Source organism: Coregonus lavaretus (assembly GCF_964263955.1).
Source record: "Coregonus lavaretus genome assembly, contig: HAP1_SCAFFOLD_351, whole genome shotgun sequence".
Lineage (NCBI taxonomy): Eukaryota > Metazoa > Chordata > Actinopteri > Salmoniformes > Salmonidae > Coregonus > Coregonus lavaretus.
This window is the reverse complement of record NW_028165496.1, coordinates 478,336-494,508: the sequence shown is the minus strand read 5'-3', so window position 1 is coordinate 494,508 and position 16,173 is coordinate 478,336. Positions and strand designations below refer to the sequence as shown.

The following is a 16,173-nucleotide window of genomic DNA, read 5'->3' as shown; positions in this document are numbered from 1 at the left end:
AAGACCCTCTGTCTTATATAGCCTTTTGGTTCTCATTCCTTTCACATACATCTGGCAAGTCTCCATGGGCACTCCCTGTCTTAGAAGTTCATCTCTTTTTACCCCAAGTCAGTATACTAAACATCACTCATGCTATCCTAAACATCACTAATCTACCTTGACATAATGGAATGAAGACTTTATGGCCCCAAACCACTCATTTCTTAACTCTTCCTCTGTCCTCACAACACTATGGCATGACATCATTATACCATAAAGGTCATACATATTACCACGAGGTCATACATATTGTAGATACTATTGTTTTCTTTGATAATAACCCCAATATCAAACCATCCTGTGGCCTCCACCTGCCAGTAGAAACGTCCAGTAGACCCTTGGTACAATGCACAGACAGGGATCTTGTACAAATTGATGGATCAATCCATTTATTTGATTCTTCCCCTCTGGTAGCTTCGTTTCCTATGCTAACAACGTCCCCACTGTTAGCATTGTTAGCTTCGTTTCCTATGCTAGCACCATCCCCACTGTTAGCATTGTTAGCTTCGTTTCCTATGCTAGCACTACTCTGACTGTTAGCATTGTCCTCTCTCCACAACACTGTCCTCCTATCCTTAAATCTGTCCTTAAATCTGACAATTCATCTTGATGGTTGTAAAGTCGTCTCAAATAAAACTGTGAAGGACCTCGGCGTTACTCTTGACCCTGATCTCTCTTTTGACGAACATATCAAGACTGTTTCAAGGATAGCTTTTTTCCATCTACGTAACATTGCAAAAATCAGAAATTTTCTGTCCAAAAATGATGCAGAAAAATTAATCCATGCATTTGTTACTTCTAGGTTAGACTACTGCAATGCTCTATTTTCCGGCTACCCGGATAAAGCACTAAATAAACTTCAGTTAGTGCTAAATACGGCTGCTAGAATCCTGACTAGAACCAAGAAATTTGATCATATTACTCCAGTGCTAGCTTCCCTACACTGGCTTCCTGTTAAGGCAAGGGCTGATTTCAAGGTTTTACTGTTAACCTATAAAGCGTTACATGGGCTTGCTCCTACCTATCTTTCCGAGTTGGTCCTGCCGTACATACCAATACGTACGCTACGGTCACAAGACGCAGGCCTCCTAATTGTCCCTAGAATTTCTAAGCAAACAGCGGGAGGCAGGGCTTTCTCCTATAGATCTCCATTTTTATGGAACAGTCTGCCTACCCATGTGAGAGACGCAGACTCGGTCTCAACCTTTAAGTCTCCTGAGTGGCGCAGTGGTCTAAGGCACTGCATCGCAGTGCTAACTGTGTCACTAGAGATCCTGGTTCGAATCCAGGCTCTGTCGCAGCCGGCCGCGACCGGGAGACTCATGGGCGGCGCACAATTGGCCCAGCGTCGTCCAGGGTAGGGGAGGGAATGGCCGGCAGGGACTTACATGCTTTAGTCTCTCTTACGGAGTGTAATCGTAGTAAACAAGTTTACAGAAGAGTCTTTTAAATTGACTTCAAACAGCTAAACACTTGGCTGACTTCCCCTGTTCCGTCCCCTAACATCCCTTAGGTGCCGTTGTTGCATTGCTAGTTGCCAGCAGAAGAAGAAGCTGTAGATCCATCCATTCATGTCACAAACGGCTTCCGTTTCTATTTTTCTTCCACTTTACTAAGAAGCTTTTTCTTGGTTTGCTCTTTTTTTTGTTTTGTTTACTAATAATTGCTCACTTTAGTGTGTGCAGCTGACTGTAAGATTGATTCAGTGCAGCAGTTAGCACCTCCAGCTCAGTTGTTGAAAACCCTTGGATATGACTGATGTCTAGTGACTCTAGTCTGTTGTTGGGACTTGCCAGCGCGTCTATGAAGGGCTTCTGGTTCTCCAGCTGGCTGTAGATTATGCTGAGTTCTCTCAGGTGTGAGCCAGGCATTTGGATAGCTGATGCCAAAATTTCAGCGCAGTCGTCTGTGAAATAGCAGGCCACTAGCCTTAAGAGGGGAAAACAAAGGGCTTATAAAGGACATAAAAAAAAGTGTAAATTATACTAATAGTCGTAAGTGACTACGGTAATCTACCAATCTTAGGAAAGTAAATGGAGGCAGGTAGCTTAGTGGGTAAGAGCGTTGTGCCAGTAACCGAAAGGTCGCTGTTTCTATTCCCCGAGCCGACTAGGTGAAAAATCTATCTGTACCCTTAAGCAAGGCACTTAACCCTAATTGCTCCTGTAAGTCGCTCTGGATAAGAGCGTCTGCTAAATGACGTAAATGTAAATTCACTATCATCTGAACTTACATAGCCTTCCTGCAGTATCTAACTATTGGGAGGAGTCTGCTACGGCCCTGACTTGACGTGTTGTATTTTCTCGTGTCAAATTCATCCAGCACCTCCTCTGACATCAACAGCATGTACGCCAGCGCCGAGCACTGAGCAGGTGTCAGTTCAATCTTGGAGAGACTTTGGGAGGTCAGGAACTTTAGAATTTCATTCACCAGGGAGTTGTCCTTCAGCTCAATCAAACAGTAGAGGAGATTGATACACCTCTCTGAGGAAACAAACCATTCAGTCGATAACTTGACCTTGATGTATTGGATGGTATTCTGGATACTCTCTTTGTCTCCCTCTGTCTGGAGCTGTAGGCATTTCAAGAGGATCTGATTGGACTCCAGTGAGATGCCCAGAAGGAAGCGGAGGAAGAGGTCCAGGTGGCCGTTCTTGTTGTGGAACGCTTTATCCACTGCACACCTGTGTAAGTCATGCAATGTATCCAGCATTCCGAAATATAGTGAAACCCATGGTGAAATACATGGCAAACCATTGGCATGACAATGGGAAACATAGAGTGCTGTGAAGAACTCCTGAATGCTGAGATGCACAAAGCTATACAACTTCACTCTAAACATTGGGTCCTCCTCTCTGAAGATCTCTGTGCACATCCCTGAGCCCAAAAAGGCTTCATTGATATCAATATCACACTCTCTCAAATCTTCTTCAGAAAACACCAGATTGCTCTTTAACAGGTTATGGGAGGCTAGTTTTCCAAGTTTCAAAATGATCTGTACGTCAGACTCTGACAGTTTCCGAAGGTCTGTTTCATTTTTCCCATGCTTCTTGTTCTCCAGGTTTGTCAGAGTGAGTAGGAAACAAATGTACATCTCAGTCAGAGTTTTAGGGACTTCTTCAGAACAGGATCCTCTCAACATGTTCCCAAGAACCATGGCAGTAATCCAACAGAAGACCGGAATGTGGCACATGATGAAGAGACTCCTCGATGTCTTTATGTGTGAGATGATTTTGCTGGACAGGTTCTCATCATCACTGAATCTCTTCTTGAAGTATTCTTCTTTCAGTGGGTCGTTGAATCCCCGAACTTCTGTTACACGGTCAAAACAGTCGGAGGGTATCTTATCAACTGCTGCTGGTCGGGAGGTTATCCAGAGGAGAGCAGAAGGAAGCAGATTCCCCTTGATGAGGTTTGTCAGCAGCACGTCCACTGATGTTGTCTTGGTTACATTAGACAACCTCTTGTTGTTATGGAAATCCAGTGGAAGTTGGCTTTCATCCAGACCATCCAAGATGAACACGACTTTGCAGTCGACCACCTTCTTTGTGTCTTCCATATCTGAAAGTTCAGGGTGGAAGTCACTCAGCAGCTCCAACAGACTGTACTGGTCGTCTTTGTTTCGATTCAAATCCCTGAATGGAAGGGTGAAGACGAAATCTACATCCTGATTGGCTCGTCCTTCTGCCCAGTCAAGGATGAACTTCTGCACCGAGACTGATTTTCCGATGCCAGCGATACCCTTCGTCAGCAGAGTTCTGACGGATGCCTCTTGTTGGAATATGGATTTGAAGACGTCATTGCAGTTGATTGCATGGTCTTGAAATGCTTTGGTCCGAGCCGTATCGTCCATCTTCAAAACCTCGTGCTCTCTGTTCTCCCCTTCACTCTCTGTGATGTAGAGCTCTGGGTAGATCTTGTTGAGCAACGTTGGATCTCCACGTTTTGCAATGCCCTCAAAGATGTTCCCAGACTTCTTCCTCATGTTGGACTTGAGGTTGTTTTTCACTCCTCTCAGGCCTACTTCTAATCAGGAGAACAGGAGAGATATTGAGTAGTTTGTTAGTCCCAGTTTGCCGTTCTAGTGTCTGTAATATGTCACTTTTCACACAAAGTTAGTTTTCTATAGTTCTAATCAGAGTTTGATTATTTGTTACATTGTATTTTTTTTCCATTTGGTCTGGTTGTGTTCACATTGCCAAATGTCAAAGGAATGAAATTGCCTAAACGAAACCATGTGTTCTTCATGCAGGTTGACTCATCATGGGTTGTTTGGTACAGTACTTAACCTACACCCAATGTAGACGGTGCTAAATAGCCTAATAATGAGAAGATTTGCAAGGTCAATTCATGATGTTTGCATATTCACTTTAAATAGGATCAAGTTTACGTCACTGCTGTGTTTTAAATGGCGCAAAACGCAGACGAAAATTCAACTATAATGGGGATTCACATTCTGTCTTATTTTAGTAGAGCTGTATCTGTTCATCTCAAATAAGTACAGAGGTTTGGTTCACTGAAAATCATTTTTGAGAATGTGCACATTTCTGTGTGACTCACCAATAGCTGGATGACTTGTCTCTGGAGAGAGACAGGAAACAGTCAAGCTCTTAATAAAAAAAAAAGAAATACCCTCTATTATCTTCGTAAATATCTTTATGATCTTCGGTCGTAAAATAATAAACGGAGAAATAAAGTTTCTCACCAGCGCCATGTGAACTCATAGTGATATTAATGTTAACTGGATCCCTCACCATTGCAGCCAACAAGCTGGAGTGCAGCGACATTAGAACATGAAGAGTTGGGTTGACAACATTAACGGAGGCTCATATAATTGAAAAGAGACTTAATCTAAAGACACTCACCACACTCAGCCTAAGTTTTCGTTGTCTGATGAAAGTGTTCTTTGTCTCTGATTAAATGTTCACTTCCCTCATGACCTCATTTGTAGGCAGGTTTTAATGTCTATGCTTTCTTGCAACACCTGCCAATGCCAACTCATAAATTGTAGTGTCGCAATATCAAAGGTCAAATGCGATAATATAGCCTTGGCACCCCCTTTTAAGGTTAATAATTAATTTGGAGTTACTGAAGGCTTAGCAACACCAGTCAATATACAAGCCATAGACTGTTCACTCTGCTACCGTCCGGCAAACTGTAGCGGAGCATCGGCTCTATGAGCCTGTCCGACAGCTTCTACCCCCAAGCCAGAAGACTGCTAAATAGCCAGAAGACTGCTAAATAGTTAATTAAATGGTTACCCACTGACCCTATCTTGCATTGACTCTATGCACACTCACTATATATACACACTACATACACTCTCATTAGACTATATATACACACTATATACACACTCACTAGACTATATATACACACACTTGACTATATATACATACTATATATACACACTATATACACACTATATACACACTCACTAGACTATATATACACACTATATACAGTGGGGGAAAAAAGTATTTAGTCAGCCACCAATTGTGCAAGTTCTCCCACTTAAAAAGATGAGAGAGGCCTGTAATTTTCATCATAGGTACACGTCAACTATGACAGACAAATTGAGAATTTTTTTCTCCAGAAAATCACATTGTAGGATTTTTTATGAATTTTTTTGCAAATTATGGTGGAAAATAAGTATTTGGTCAATAACAAACGTTTCTCAATACAGTGGGGAAAAAAAGTATTTAGTCAGCCACCAATTGTGCAAGTTCTCCCACTTAAAAAGATGAGAGAGGCCTGTAATTTTCATCATAGGTACACGTCAACTATGACAGACAAAATGAGGAAAAAAAATCCAGAAAATCACATTGTAGGATTTTTTATGAATTTATTGGCATATGATGGTGGAAAATAAGTATTTGGTCAATAACAAAAGTTTCTCAATACTTTGTTATATACCCTTTGTTGGCAATGACACAGGTCAAACGTTTTCTGTAAGTCTTCACAAGGTTTTCACACACTGTTGCTGGTATTTTGTCCCATTCCTCCATGCAGATCTCCTCTAGAGCAGTGATGTTTTGGGGCTGTCGCTGGGCAACACAGACTTTCAACTCCCTCCAAAGATTTTCTATGGGGTTGAGATCTGGAGACTGGCTAGGCCACTCCAGGACCTTGAAATGCTTCTTACGAAGCCATTCCTTCGTTGCCCGGGCGGTGTGTTTGGGATCATTGTCATGCTGAAAGACCCAGCCACGTTTCATCTTCAATGCCCTTGCTGATGGAAGGAGGGTTTCACTCAAAATCTCACGATACATGGCCCCATTCATTCTTTCCTTTACACGGATCAGTCGTCCTGGTCCCTTTGCAGAAAAACAGCCCCAAAGCATGATGTTTCCACCCCCATGCTTCACAGTAGGTATGGTGTTCTTTGGATGCAACTCAGCATTCTTTGTCCTCCAAACATGACGAGTTGAGTTTTTACCAAAAAGTTATATTTTGGTTTCATCTGACCATATGACATTCTCCCAATCCTCTTCTGGATCATCCAAATGCACTTCAGACGGGCCTGGACATGTACTGGCTTAAGCAGGGGGACACGTCTCGCACTGCAGGATTTGAGTCCCTGGCGGCGTAGTGTGTTACTGATGGTTGGCTTTGTTACTTTGGTCCCAGCTCTCTGCAGGTCATTCACTAGGTCCCCCCGTGTGGTTCTGGGATTTTTGCTCACCGTTCTTGTGATCATTTTGACCCCACGGGGTGAGATCTTGCGTGGAGCCCCAGATCGAGGGAGATTATCAGTGGTCTTGTATGTCTTCCATTTCCTAATAATTGCTCCCACAGTTGATTTCTTCAAACCAAGCTGCTTACCTATTGCAGATTCAGTCTTCCCAGCCTGGTGCAGGTCTACAATTTTGTTTTTGGTGTCCTTTGACAGCTCTTTGGTCTTGGCCATTGTGAAGTTTGGAGTGTGACTGTTTGAGGTTGTGGACAGGTGTATTTTTTTCTGATAACAAGTTCAAACAGGTGCCATTAATACAGGTAACGAGTGGAGGACAGAGGATCCTCTGAAAGAAGAAGTTACAGGTCTGTGAGAGCCAGAAATCTTGCTTGTTTGTAGGTGACCAAATACTTATTTTCCACCATAATTTGCAAATAAATTCATTAAAAATCCTACAATGGGATTTTCTGGATTTTTTTTCCTCAATTTGTCTGTCATAGTTGACGTGTACCTATGATGAAAATTACAGGCCTCTCTCATCTTTTTAAGTGGGAGAACTTGCACAATTGGTGGCTGACTAAACACTTTTTTTCCCCACTGTACTTTGTTATATACATACTCACTAGACTATATATACACACTATATACACACTGACTAGACTATATACACACTATATACACACTCACTTGACTATATGCACACTATATACACACACACTTGACTATATATACACACTATATACACACTCACTAGACTATATATACACTCACTAGACTATATATACACACTATATTCACACTGACTGGACTATACTGTGTATGCAGACTATATACACACTCACTCACACACTACACTGACACTCACACAAAACCCACACACATTCACATAAACCAGAGGAGGATAGGGGAGGAGGAGGAGGATAGGGGAGGAGGAGGAGGAGGAGGGAAGGGGAGGAGGACAGAGGAGGAGGAGGATAGGGGAGGAGGAGGATGATAGGGGAGGAAGAGGAGGATAGGGTAGGAGGAGGAGGAGGAAAACACTCCAGGCCATTCTTGAACGTCTTCAACTAGATGCTAGATAGAAAGTATAACGGAGCTTTATATTTTATATATATATTATATAGATTTTATATTTTCAAATAAATGCCCTTTTTTCCGTCCCTCAAATTGATTTTGATGAGACAAATCGAACAACTTTTATTTTTATCTGAGACAAAGTTTGCCCACCCCTGCTCTAAAGTATCATCCACCCCTCCTCCCTCGCTCTTCCCTCTATCACTCTCCCTTTCTCCCCTCCTCCCTCCCTCGCTCTTCCCTCTATCACTCTCCCTTTCTCCCCCTCCTCCCTCCCACGCTCTTCCCTCTATCACTCTCCCTTTCTCCCCCTCCCACGCTCTTTCCTCTATCACTCTCCCTTTCTCCCCTCCTCCCTCCCTCGCTCTTCCCTCTATCACTCTCCCTTTCTCCCCCTCCTCCCTCCCACGCTCTTTCCTCTATCACTCTCCCTTTCTCCCCCTCCTCCCTCCCTCGCTCTTCCCTCTATCACTCTCCCTTTCTCCCCCTCCTCCCTCCCACGCTCTTCCCTCTATCACTCTCCCTTTCTCCTCCTCCTCCCTCGCTCTTTCCTCTATCACTCTCCCTTTCTCCCCCTCCTCCCTCCCACGCTCTTCCCTCTATCACTCTCCCTTTCTCCCCCTCCTCCCTCGCTCTTCCCTCTATCACTCTCCCTTTCTCCCCCCTCCTCCCTCCCACGCTCTTCCCTCTATCACTCTCCCTTTCTCCCCCTCCTCCCTCCCATGCTCTTCCCTCTATCACTCTCCCTTTCTCCCCCTCCTCCCTCGCTCTTCCCTCTATCACTCTCCCTTTCTCCCCCTCCTCCCTCCCACACTCTTTCCTCTCTCACTCTCCCTTTCTCCCCCTCCTCCCTCCCTCGCTCTTCCCTCTATCACTCTCCCTTTCTCCCCTCCTCCCTCCCTCGCTCTTCCCTCTATCACTCTCCCTTTCTCCCCCTCCTCCCTCCCACGCTCTTCCCTCTATCACTCTCCCTTTCTCCCCCTCCCACGCTCTTTCCTCTATCACTCTCCCTTTCTCCCCCTCCTCCCTCCCTCGCTCTTCCCTCTATCACTCTCCCTTTCTCCCCCTCCTCCCTCCCACGCTCTTTCCTCTATCACTCTCCCTTTCTCCCCCTCCTCCCTCCCTCGCTCTTCCCTCTCTCACTCTCCCTTTCTCCCCCTCCTCCCTCCCTCGCTCTTCCCTCTATCACTCTCCCTTTCTCCCCCTCCTCCCTCCCTTGCTCTTTCCTCTATCACTCTCCCTTTCTCCCCCTCTTTCACTCTCCCTTTCTCCCCCTCCTCCCTCCCTTGCTCTCTCTCTTTCCTCTATCACTCTGTAGTATCACCCCCCCCCCCTTTTACACAAATTAATCATTAAAAACATATTAATAATCAAACATAACTATAACAACAACAATAATACAATAATAAAAATATAAACAAACAACTTCCAAAGACCATTTCCACCCAAAGCTGAATGATGTGTGAATGGTAAATATTTATTACGTTTATTACCTAACATTTTCTAATCAAAACATAATTGTCCTCTCTCTAAGTGAAGGTGTATTTGTGATGAGACAGGTGGATGTCATCTCTCTGAGTGAAGGTGTATTTGTGATGAGACAGGTTGATGTCATCACTGAGTGATGATGTGTTTGATGAGACAGGTGGATGTCATCTTCATCACTTGATATCAGACAGAGACATGTGTGACTATACCATTTCGATTTCCCACCTGGATATCAATAAAGTTCAATTAAAATCTCCCCCCAAAAAACAGACTAAATCTATTTACAGAAATAAAATTAAATTAAAAATGTGTCTGTCAGTTACTCTGGTGATGGCTGCTTTCATTCACAGAGTTTGGATTTTAACTGAGCCAAATATCTCCCTCTCATCACACATGATTTTGAACTAGGGTAAAGGGGCTCAGTGAACGTGGTGTGGAATGTGTACAGGTGGGTCAGTGTACCAGAGGAGACGCTGTAAAAGGACAGAGCGCCGGCCGGAAAGTCCAGATACACTCCTATACACTTTGTGTCCGGCCTGGGTACTGGCACAACTGAGATCCTGATATTATGAATAAATGTGTACTGTTCATTGCAGCAGAAAAGCCCCCAAGACCTCTTCTTCTCAGTAACCGATCTGGATGTATTTGTCACCCCAATGTCAACCCAGCCAGTCCATTCAACCTGCCAGTAGAAACGACCATCAGACAGGGGCTCCCTGCAGCGTACTTTGGCCCACTTATCCAACTTTTTTGTCCGATCTGAGTCATCTGAATCAGAGAAATCCAAATAAGGATATCGGTTAACCTGTGTTCTCCTCACCACCCTCGTGTTGTCCTCGGACAGAGTCAGGTCACTATCTGCTGACATATCGTTCAGCTTGAGCTGGCAGGCATCTGTAGCAAGACAAGGCAGAAAAACAGAAACATGTGTTTTATGTTATTTTCACAATTTGCTTATAAAAGTTTAGGTGCTTAAAAAGCCAGCTTTCTTTTCCTAAATGTAGTTTGATGACTCACATTTCCTCAGGCCTGGTTTGATTCTGGACTCTCCACCATGGTCCAAACTGTGGGACAAAGAAAGAGTCATGTAGGGCCTATTGAACCTGATTACAGTGGAGATTACCTTGATGATTTCACTATATAAACTAGAGTCTTGAAAGCCCATTGAGCAATGAGGTGTTAACAGAAGCAAAAGTCAAATCAACTAAATTTCCTTTTACCTGAGTTTCTCCAGTCTACAGTGTGGATCCTCCAGTCTAGCAGAGAGCAGCTTCACTCCGGAGTCTCCTGGGTGATTGAAGCTCAGGTCCAGTTCTTTCAGGTGGGAGGGATTTGACTCCAGAGCAGAGGCAAGAAACGTACAGCCTTTCTCTGTGACTAGACAACCAGAAAGCCTACAGAGAGAAGAGACAGCATAAAACAATGAACAACTGCTAGAGTATATATTTTTTAAGTTAAAACGTTTAAATTCCATTTAAGTGCAGTGCAGTTCACTAGTTCAATCATTCCTATTTGACTGTTTTCTGAAGTTTACAGTATGCTTTCACAATATCAAATGTGTAATCTACCTAAGAGTCTGTAAGGCACAGTTGGGGTTCCTCAGTCCAGCAGAGAGGAGCCTCATTCCAGAGTACCACAGGCTGTTGTCTCTCAGGTCCAGCTCTCTCAGTACTGAGTATGACCACAGGACAGGAGCCAGGGAGACACAGGAACGTCTGGAGAGATTACACTCCCTTAGCCTTGGGAGGGAGAGAATTTAACGCTACGTTCTCTTGGTGTTTCCATTGTTACGGTATAGTTTTAACAATGCGGTAATAAAAGGTTTCTTCTACTGTAACATGTGGAAGATTAAACATAACGGTTTATTTCTCACCCCAGAGTCTGTATCTGACAGTGTGGATCCATCAGTCCAGCAGACAGCAGCTTTACTCCAGAGTCGCCCAGTTTGATGCAGCCCAGACGTAGTTCCTCGAGCTGAGAGACTGCTATAGCAGAGGACAAACTTCCACAGGACTCCTCTGTAACCCCACAACCAGTCAGTCTGTCCAACATGAAAAAAATGTATTAACTAAATGTAAAGGGGAGCTGTCATTAATCAAGAATACATTAACCTATAGGGCCAGTTTCAAGACACATTAAGCCAAATCCTGGACTAAGAAGCTAGCTAACAATCAATGGTAAGTGATAGGGGCATGTGTGCAATGTTTTTACATAAATGAACAAATCACCTAATGTCAAACCACATATGGAGTTGATTTGACAATTTTGAAAATTGCAGGCATTTCCCTTCTATTGATCCTGACCTTCCCCTTTAAACATGTTCATTACTCACCTCAGTATCTTCAGGTTACAGTGTGGACTCATAAGACCACTGGAGATCTGCTTCACCCCTGTGTCTGTCAGTTTGTTGTAGCTGAGATCCAGCTCTGTCAGACATGAGCCAGCTGCCTGGAGAGCCGAGGCAACGGTTTCACAAACGTCATCTTTGAGATCACAACTGGTGAGTCTGTGTGAAACAACCCCAAAAAAATGATTGAATTGTTCAAACTTGCCAACATGCATACCACCGTCATTTAAAGTTGTTTATCATTATATTTATTGCTTGTTTTCTTTGCCAGAGTAGATTTTGAAGGTTACTGACTGTTGAAAAGTGTTCTGCTGTGTGTTGTTCCAGGCATAGCACTCACCTCAACACAAGTGGCTGGCTGTGAGCACCCATCAGCACAGCCTTTAGAAGCTCTGGTCCCGATCTTCCCATGTTGATATGGCTAAGGTTAAGTGACTCCAGTCGGCAGTTGGGACTCCTCAGTCCAACAGAGAGGGACTTCAGGTCCAACAGGGCGTTGCCGCTGAGGTCCGGCTCTCTCAGCTGGGAGTCGGGCAGCTGTAGTGCAGATGCCACCGTTTCACAGCAACTCGTTGTAAGGCGGCAGTCCGCTAGTCTACAGAGGAGAGACATTTATTATGGGAGATGTGGATGTAGTATAGGACTGATTAAAATGGCTATAAGACATACAGTGACATACTGTACATATCAACACTTCAACTCACATAGCCTTTCGGCAGCATCGAACAGCAGGGACCAGCCTCTTACGCCCCTCATCTGACGTGTTGTACTCTCTCACGTCCAGTTTGTCCAACACTTCCTCTGACATCAAGAGTACGTATGCCATCGCCGAGCACTGTGCAGGCGTCAGGTTCTTCTCAGCAGGGTTTTTGGATGTCAAGAACCTTTGAATTTCATTCACAAACGAGGTATCGTTCAACCCAATCAAACAGTGGAAGAGATTGATGCACCTCTCTGGGGAGGGATATTGTCTTTCGTCTGAGAGCTTGTCTTTGATGTATTGGATGGTATTCTGGATACTCTCTTTGTCTCCCTCAGTCTGGAGCTGTAGGCATTTCAAGAGGATCTGATTGGACTCCAGTGAGATGCCCAGAAGGAAGCGGAGGAAGAGGTCTAGATGACCGGTCTTGCTCTTCAAAGCTTCATCCACCGCACTCCTCTGCAAGTCATGCAGTGTTTTCTGCTGCTGCTGAGAACCTCTGGGTTGTGGCCTGTAATCTTCGTCCTCACTGAAGTCATCACCTTCTCCAAAATACCCGTAATTCGATCTTGGTAGCCTGTTCTCTCTTGATGCAAACGGGTTGACATTTTCACTGACAAAGAGGTAGGCAACATAGAGTGCAGCGAAGAACTCCTGAATGCTGAGATGCACAAAGCTGTACTTGTTTGCTCTAAACATTGGGTCCTCCTCTCTGAAGAGCTCTGTGCACATCCCTGAGAGCAAGAAGCCTTCTTTGACATCAATGCCACACCCTCTCAGATCGTCTTCAGAAAACACCAGATTGCTCTTTTCCAAGTTTTGGAAGGCTAGTTTTCCAAGCTTCAGAATGATCTGTACGTCAGACTCTGACAGAATACGAGGATCTGGTTCGTTTTTCCCATTATATTTCTTGTTCTTCATGCTTGTCAGAGTGAGTAGGAAACGAATGTACATCTCAGTCAGAGTTTTAGGGACTTTTCCATGGTCATTTTCACTCAACATTTTCCCAAGAACCATGGCAGTAATCCAAGAGAAGACTGGAATGTGGCACATGATGAAGAGACTCCTCGATGTCTTTATGTGTGAGATGATTTTGCTGGACAGGTTCTCATCATCACTGAATCTCTTCTTGAAGTATTCTTCTTTCAGTGGGTCGTTGAATCCCCGAACTTCTGTTACACGGTCAAAACAGTCGGAGGGTATCTTATCAACTGCTGCTGGTCGGGAGGTTATCCAGAGGAGAGCAGAAGGAAGCAGATTCCCCTTGATGAGGTTTGTCAGCAGCACGTCCACTGATGTTGTCTTGGTTACATTAGACAACCTCTTGTTGTTATGGAAATCCAGTGGAAGTTGGCTTTCATCCAGACCATCCAAGATGAACACGACTTTGCAGTCGGCAAACTTCTTTGCATCCTATATCCCCCTTCAGTTAGATATCTGTTAGTTCAGGGTGGAAGTCACTCAGGAGTTCCAATAGATTGTAGTCATCTTTGATGAAATTCAAGTCCCTAAATGGAAGTGCGAAGACAAAATCTACATCCCGATTGGCTATTCCTTCTGCCCAGTCAAGGATGAACTTCTGCACTGAGACTGTTTTTCCAATGCCAGCGATTCCCTTTGTCAGCACAGTTCTGATGGGTACCGCTTGTTTGGATTGGGATTTTTCATTATGTTCCTCGGTCTTAGGGTCTAAAGATCTAAAGATGTCATTGCAGTTGATTGCATGGTCTTGATATGCTTTGGTCCGAGCCGTATCTTCAATCTGCCATACCTCATGCTCTTTATTAACCCCTTCACTCTCCCCAGTTGTGATGTAGAGCTCGGTGTAAATATTGTCCAGCAATGTTGGGTTTCCCCGTTTTCCAAGCCCCTCAAAGATGCTCCCAAACTTCTTCTTCATGTTGGACTTGTGTTTGCCCTTGACTTTTTGCAGATCTTCATCTAATGAGGGAAGAACATTGATAGTGTTGTGGGATGCATAAAATATCTTTACTTCCGTTTTTTATCTGCAGTATTCAGTACCGTAACGAACACAATACTTTCAGTTACTGGTTTCAAAGTCCGATTTCCTGCATGGGCGTGCCTTATTTTATTTTTTTCAGACTTTTATGAGTCTGTGTGTGTGTTAATCTACAACTGGTACATCCATTTTTTTACTTTAAAATTAATTATATACTATGTACCCATTGATTCTTGAAGAATACAATTTACAAATACCTCATGAGCTTAGTTCAACTGTCGTACCCTATCAGAACACAAAATATATGCTTAATTGTATTGTATTATTTGACAGGGACACTGCATATTAACTAATCAACATTTCTGTAATAATTTGTTTAGTTTTTTTGCATTATTTTCTATTATAACAAAAATAACAATAAAGAATTGTCTTACCAGCACCATGTGAAGGCATAGTAACACTGATGTTTTGATAAACTGAACCTCCGACATTGCAGCCAACAAGTTGGGGTGCAACAACAACAGAACCACCCTGAGCTGTAATGGAGGACTGTGGTGGGGCAGGCTGAGCCGTAATGGAGGACTGTGGTGGGGCAGGCTGAGCCGTAATGGAGGACTGTGGTGGGGCAGGCTGAGCTGTAATGTAGGACTGTGGATGGGCAGGTTGAGCCGTCATGGAGGACAGCGGACCAGAGTCCTGGGCTGGAACGAGGGACTGAGGAGTCTGATCCATGATATCAGACAGTCAGTCTCCTCCCCCTGAGAGAGCCAGAAGCAAAGAGAGAACAGACAATATACACTGAACACTTTCCTTACATTGAGTTACACCCCCTTTTGCCCTCAGAACACCTTCCTAATATTGAGTTACACCCCTTTTGCCCTCAGTACACCTTCCTAATATTGAGTTGCACCCCCTTTTGCCCTCAGAACACCTTCCTAATATTGAGTTGTACCCCCTTTTGCCCTCAGAACACCTTCCTAATATTGAGTTACACCCCTTTTGCCCTCAGTACACCTTCCTAATATTGAGTTGCACCCCTTTTGCCCTCATAACACCTTCCTAATATTGAGTTGTACCCCCTTTTGCCCTCAGTACAGTCTCAATTCGGTATCAGTATTGTAGTCCTATGCCATAACCACAGAAGGCTAGAATGGTCATCATAAAGGATACATAGTTGACTTACAGAAAGATTCCCTAGTATATTTATTTTATTTAACCAGGTACGCCATTGAGTATACATTTTCTTTAACAATAACAACCTGACCACGATAAGAGCGAGACACCGTGCAGCAAAGCAGACAATTCTTTAAAACTCAACACATAAACAGAAAACGTAAAAGACAAATGCACAACACTCGGTAGGATGTAACACATATCTATATAACGGTTATATAGAGCTTTGAATCCCTAAAAAGACGACACTTACCGCATGTAAGTTGTCTTGTTGTGCCGTCTACAATGGTGCTCTTTCTTCCTCCTACTTTCTTTGGTCTGTTTCATGTTCTGGGCGTTGTAGAGGAGGATACTTCCTCAGTGTTGCCAACTCCTCAGTAAGTAAAGTAGCTATTGGCTGTCCTAAAAGTCACTAGAAGTCGCTACATTACGTCAGCACTCAATTTGCATCATTGGTCATGAGCTTGTAATTGTGATGGACGCTGTAGGAGAGAGGAATAACTTCGTGAGAGAGAATTTTTTTGTATACAATCTACATTAACAATCTAAATGGACCACAAAAAAATAAGGGCGGGATCAGCCAGCGGCGGCTTCTCGCATGCGCGATTCATTTGCAGTCTGGACGCGGAGTGGTGAACATCTTCTGCTCTGAATACTCGCTAAATATAGCGACAAAGTCGCTAAATTGGCAATGTTAACTTCCTGAACTTTGCAGTT

General features: G+C 43.8%; 1 pseudogene across 1 annotated transcript; it reads right to left on the bottom strand.

The window, feature by feature from the left end:
• Positions 1-9,522: 9,522 nt before the first annotated feature.
• On the bottom strand, positions 9,523-15,797 carry LOC311115784 (NACHT, LRR and PYD domains-containing protein 3-like; annotated as a pseudogene). Its single transcript has 10 exons — positions 15,710-15,797; positions 14,718-15,041; positions 12,328-14,264; positions 11,964-12,218; positions 11,609-11,782; positions 11,150-11,317; positions 10,845-11,015; positions 10,497-10,670; positions 10,294-10,340; positions 9,523-10,170 (listed from the first exon to the last, which is right to left on the bottom strand). The product of its transcript is annotated as an NACHT, LRR and PYD domains-containing protein 3-like (transcript).
• Between the last annotated feature and the right edge of the window lie 376 nt (positions 15,798-16,173).